The sequence below is a fragment of the Pinus tabuliformis genome, chromosome 1_1, assembly GCF_031772625.1.
Source record: "Pinus tabuliformis cultivar Carrire ecotype Pingquan chromosome 1_1, CPIR1, whole genome shotgun sequence".
NCBI classification, from domain to species: Eukaryota; Viridiplantae; Streptophyta; class Pinopsida; order Pinales; family Pinaceae; genus Pinus; species Pinus tabuliformis.
In genome coordinates, this window is record NC_142297.1 from 907149470 (window position 1) to 907156232 (window position 6763).

General features: G+C 33.8%; 1 long non-coding RNA gene across 1 annotated transcript; it reads right to left on the reverse strand.

The window, feature by feature from the left end:
• Window positions 1-5290: 5290 nt before the first annotated feature.
• Window positions 5291-6502, reverse strand: LOC149217343 (uncharacterized). Its single transcript, XR_016250661.1, has 4 exons — window positions 6102-6502; window positions 5900-6000; window positions 5707-5790; window positions 5291-5601 (listed from the first exon to the last, which is right to left on the reverse strand). It is a non-coding gene; the product is annotated as an uncharacterized LOC149217343 (long non-coding RNA).
• Between the last annotated feature and the right edge of the window lie 261 nt (window positions 6503-6763).

The window sequence follows — 6763 nt, forward strand, 5'->3', positions numbered from 1 at the left end:
ACATGGTGAATTCAGGAAGATTAAACCCCTACCTTTGATGGGGAAAAGGAAGAAGATGTAGAGGCCTGGTTACTAAACATGATCAAATATTATCAGGTGTATGAATATGAAAGTAATTTGAAGGCTTGGTTGGCCATTTACCAGCTGCAAGGGAAAGCTACCTTGTGGTGGGAAGAGGTCAAAAGCATACATCAGTTAGAAGAGAAGACTGTATCCTAGGAAGAATTTCAAAAGCATTTTAAGGCCCGTTATTTAAGTGAACATTATTATGACGATCGTGCCAAATAATTCCATGAGCTGAAGCTAGGATAAGAGTCCATGGATAAATTTGTGACAAATTTCACTAATTTTTTGCACTATGTACTGCCTAATTTCAAAGAATCTTCTCAAGGATCAACCTGAGAACTGGTTACTACCAATTACGAATCAAGAAATAAGACATATACATGACAACTTTCAGAACTAGATATGATCATTATGAGTTTGTGGTATTGCCTTTCTGCCTCATAAACGCACCAACAACATTTATGTGTCTGATGAATAACATACTCCAACCCTATTTGGATAAATTTGTACTAGTGTTTATAGAAACATACAGATTTATTCCAACAATGAGGAAGAACATAAAGAACACTTGAGAATAGTACTCCAAAACTTAAGGGAGCATCAATTGTATGCAAAACTTAGCAAGTGTGAATTTTACAAGGATAGAATTTAGTATTTGGGGCATATTATTTCCAAGGAAGGTTTAGTTGTGGACCCAGAGAAAATCTAAGCTATTATGAACTAGTCGATTCCTAAAGATGTATTAGCAGTGCATTCTTTTATGGTCATTTTAGGTTACTACTATTGATTTATAGAAGCTTTTTCTAAACTAGCATATCCCATCACTTCCTTGTAGAAAAGGGGGTGAAATTTGAATGGACAACAAAGTAACAAGAAAACTTTGATAGGCTGAAGCTATTGTTGACCATAGCCCCTATAATTAAAATTGCAGATCTAGAGAAACCATTCACAGTATGTACAAATGCATGTTTGGAGGGACTGGGGGGAGTGTTGATGCAGGATAATGCGGTGATAGCTTACGGATCTAGAAAATTGAAAGTACATAAGAAGAATTATGTCATGTATGAATTGTAATTGGCAGCAGTAATACATGCACTTAAAAAATGGAGACATGACCTTTTGGGAAGGAATTTTATCTTAGTGATTGATCACCTCAGTTTAAAATATTGTTTCTGTCAGCCGAATTTGAATGCGAGACAAGCAAGGTGGCTGGCATTCCTCAATGACTTTGATTTTGAAATCAAGCATATTCAAGGGAAGGAGAATAAGTTGGCGGATGCCTTGAGTAGACATGCTCATATATTATTGGGAGTGACTATTAGTAAAGTAAACATAGAAATTGTGGAGAAAATTAAACAGGCTATACCACAAGATCCTCAGTATCAGGAACCTTAACAAAAAATGCAACAAAAAGGGGCATCTAGATATGCGGAAACTGCAGAAAAATTACTTACATATTAAAATATGATATATGTACCCAATGAGAGTACATTGAAGTAGACAATATTGGATAAGTACCACAAGACACCCTATGCAGGCCATCCGGGATACTAGAAAATGCTGACTTCACTAAGGAAAAAATTATTTTGGCCAGGCATGAAAAGGGATGTGGAGAAATATTTAAATAAATACATGGAATCCCAATAGGTTAAAGTTGAACATCAACATCCTGCGAGATTAATAAATCCTTTACCCGTACCAGCGTGGAAGTGGGAAGCCATTTCTATAGATTTTATTACTGGATTACCTTGAACAAAACATCAACATGACTCTATTATGGTAGTAATGGATGTGTTGACGAAGGCCGCTCATTTTATACTCGTATAGTCCACTTTTGGGACCGCTTAAATAGCTAGTTTTTTAAGCGAGACATATTTCAAATGAGCGGAGTACCAAAAACCATTATATTAGACAGAGACCAGAAGTTTACTTCCAAGTCCTGGAAGGCACTCTTTGGGGGACTAGGTACACAACTGAAATTCATTACCGCATATCACTCGCAAATAAATGGCCAAACAAAAAGAACAAATCAGATCCTTGAAGATATCTTGAGAATGTATGTCATGCACCAGCCTACAAAATAGGATGATTTTCTGCATTTAGTAGAGTTTTCCTATAACAACAGCTACCAAGCTAGCATTTAAATGAGTTGTTTTGAAGCCTTGCACGACAGAAAATGTCGTACGCCTCTTAGCTGGAACTGACTAGATGATAAGCTACAATTAGGAATGGATGCATTGCAGGAAATGGAACAATGGTTGAGGATAATCCACCATAATATCAAAGTCACTCAAGACCAACAGAAGATCTATGCAACCAAGAAAAATGTGCATAATGAATTCAAAGTTGGGGATCATGTATTTTTGCATGTAAAACCCTGGAAGAACACATTCTGAACCATAACTTGTCCTAAACTAGCCTTGTGTTACTATGGAACTTTCGAAATCACTGAGAGAGTTGGACCTGTAGCATATCAGCTAGCTTTGCCTTCTCATATTAAAGTGCATAACGTATTTCATGAATCATTATTAAAAAAATATGTCCACAATACTTCTCATGTGGTTGATTGGAAGGTTATATAGGTGGAACCCAAAGGAGACTTCTTGCCTGAGCCACTCCATATTCCGGATGAGAGAGAGATCGTACTCTGGAATCAAGTTGTCGCTCATGTTAAAGTACAATGGAAGTACTTTACCACTGAGGAGGCTACATGGGAGCATGAGGATTCTATGAAGGAAGCATACCCATGTTTTTTTAGTAAAAATAGTTGGACATGCAATAATAAATTGAACACTGAGGATGGTTTTATTTTGAGAGGGGGAAATTGTGACACCCTCTTCTTTATGTAAATATTTCTTTGGTCATATTTTTCAAAAACTAGTGTTATTACTGCCTAGGAGCCACCCGAAAGAAAAATTGAATGTAGATCAGATTTTTATAATAAATAATTTAGATTTTAAGCTTAAAAATGTGGGAAAGAGAAGATTGTCAATCTGAAAATTAGATATTCAAATAATTATCCACTTAGTTGAAGATAAATAATGAGGGAATAAATTTGTGGGAGAGAAAAGCAGATTTTTGAGCGGTTAGAGAAAAAAGAGATTTTCTTACTCTTTTTAAGGAAAAGAGGAAACAACCTATGCTGAGGGGATAAGGAGACCCCTAAAAGATAGGACACTACTAGAGAGACATATATTGACAATCATGTATATGAGATATGATTTGGAAATCAACAAGAGGTTATTGAAGGAAGGGACAAGATTCTATCTCTGGGTGAACCAGAGGATTTGGTTCATATTTGGGAGGAACAACATTTCCAACATTACATTTTCGAGCCTAGATATCAGTTAGAAGTTCACGACTTCTGTTCTTTTTATATTGTTTTCCATGTATTTATTTTAAGATGCTGAATTAGGATGGGTGATTTCAAGATATTGTTGCTTATGGTTGAATTATGAGTACTAATTTCATGCAGTAATAAATAGACAAAATGTAATTGCATGAATATGTAATAGGATAGATAGTTAAAACAAAAATAAGTAGGAGTGAAATTTGAAGCTTCCAATTGGTTATGGGTAAGTGGAATAATATATTTTCTATGACTTTGATTTTATGATTGGTGTACAATTATCAAACTCGATCATCAGGAGATATAAATGCTACCTCTCTCGGCAAAAGTATTAGATTACATATTAATGTAGAGTCAAAATTCTTAATGTAATTCTTAAAGGAAACTGAAATCAATATAGACAGTCTCCAGTACCAGTTATTTATTAGTGTTACGTTGCAGATACAAAGGATCATGGAGTCATAAATGTACAGATCGCATGGATACTCAATTTGTGGAACCAGTAGGCAAAATCAGATATGCGTGGTTTTGTAGGTGAAGTTACAACTATAAACTAATCATGTTTTAAAAACCAAGTAAAAGATTAGCACGCGAAGGGGGGTTTTCTTATGAAGTTTCCTTCAATTTACAAGGAGACAATAAAATCAGTGGCTAGCTAGAAGTATCAAACTGGTAAAAGGGAGAAGAATAATACAATGAGAGGTTATTCAATGAGCTGCATTCCACATTTGGCAACACTTAGAGTCTACCAGTAAATTCAAATAGAAACCTACCAAGATAATTAGAGAATTCTACATTACACCTACATGAAAATAAGTATTGACAATGACCATTGTGTGGTTGTAGATATAGATCAAAGAAAAATTAGAAAAGCATTCCTATGAGTAATTAGATTTCCCTGTTGTAAAATGCATAATCAATCTATAGTATATGCAGTAGGACAATATTGGAGGGAGATGATGTTCTCATTTGAAACAATTCGACCTCGAAAGAATAATAGTCTGTTGTGATCGCTTCGCTAATATATATATATATATATATATATATATATATATATATATATATATATATATATATATATATATATATATATATAGATATATATATATATATATATCTATATATATATATCTATATATATATATATATATCTATATATATATATATATATATATATATATATATATATATATATATACATACATACATACATACATACATACATACATACATACATACATACATACATACATACATACATACATACATACATACATACATACATACATACATACATATATATATATATATATATATATATATATATATATATATATATATTCATTTTAACATGAATTTTATTTCGAAATTAACTCTATTTAAATTCTAGAATAAATCATCTAACAGAAAGAAAATTATAGCCACCACACATTTCCATAAATTGAGAATACTAAATCAAAACTGAGTGGGATTAGAAGACATTTAACATTCTTGTGGTGAATTTAATGGGAGAATGCCATTAATGACAGAACTTTAGAACAACCACCATAGTAGGGGTTTCACACCCTATAAGCTATTGACATACATATGAGTGGAGAAATATATATATATATATATATATATATATATATATATATATATATATATATATATATATATATATATATATATATATATATATATATATATATATATATATATATATATATATATATATATATACATATACATAGAACTCAAAATTAAACCAGAGGAAATTTTATACCATCTAAAGGTTACTGTAATTAAAATACAATGAGCAGAAAAATTGTTTCCATCACGTCAACCTTGTAACTATAATACACTAGACTCAGGCTTAAATTTGTATCATTGGTAAAAAAAATAAAACTAAGGTTAAGACCTCATCACTATCCATAACAAAAACAATAACGATAGATTACAACCATACACACTCTGGCCCTTCATTAGCACGTATAGAGATGCTATGAAATCGAGAATTCTAACCACCATATCATGGATTTGAGTTTGAGATTACACTCAAAATAACCAATAATCCAAATTCAACCATGACGGCCACAACTGTTAAATAAGGGACAAACCTACGAGGAGACAAAGTTCAATCCTGTGGCATAGAAACCAAATCAGAGGGGAATGAGAAGGAGCAGTGAAGGGCGATGAAGCTCCACCTGCATATACCAATAAACCCATTATCATTGCAAAATAAATGTGGCACTACCATTAAGTAGAAAAATAAAGTAAGAAATGAATCTGAGGACAAATTTAGTGATTACCTATGTGAACCCTCCATAGGAAACTGCTTTTATGCATCCAGGAACAGTATGGGTAGCACCTTAAAAACAAATGAAGAGTATACACTACACGAACCAAGCACAGGGTTAATGGCCTAGCTATCCAACTCCAAACAGTAACCTAAACCAAATGAAATTAAATGAATGCGCCAAGCTAAGGGAATGAATTAATAACCTGGAGATTTGAACTGGGGGTGAATCGCTTAAGGGTAGAATCCTGGAATATGGAAAACCATCAATTTCCTTTCTGGGTTGCCAAGAAAAACAGGGTCACACCTACAAGAGAACTTACTCATATTCAGAAAGAAGGATCTAGAATGAACAAGATAATAAAAATGCAGAGACCCAATACAATAGAAAAATAAACCAACATTTACCTGACAATGAAGTCGAACTAGAAACCCTTCCAGATACTGGGTGCCATGAAAATATTTAATGAGATTTATCTTAAAAATATCCATAACACCTGAGTGTGGGGGCAATAAAATGGTTGAAGCACTGCCATGAGAGAGAAAAGCCTAAGTTGGGAAATGGTGGAGAGGCTTGAAACCCTGCACAAATTCATAAATTAGCTAAACACACGAAGGGAGGCAAAGAATAACCTGAACAACAGAGTGTAGAACAAAAATTTAAAGCAGTAGGAGGAATGTTGGGATAATCACATAATAGTTGGATGAGAGGTAGAATGCCACGAAACCAGGGGATGGTTACACCAGGAAACTGCAGATTGTGACCATCTCGATGCAAAGGGATGAAACCCTCTTTGGTGAACTCTCGTTTCCAAATACATGAATGAGGCAAGAGAAGTCTCTAGATGAAGGAAAAGGGGGTAGGGTTAATCAGGTGAAAGGAGGACCGTTGATTTACCCAGGACCTAGATCTGTCGTTGGATGGTTGTGACATGACCGATGTACATAAAGAGCGTATGGGAAAGGATTTGGTCACATTCGAGCAAAGGGCATACGTAGTTTGGAAACAGTGATACGTGAAATTTTGTACAATTTTTTTGTATTGAAAGAATCCATAATTAGGTCATCGT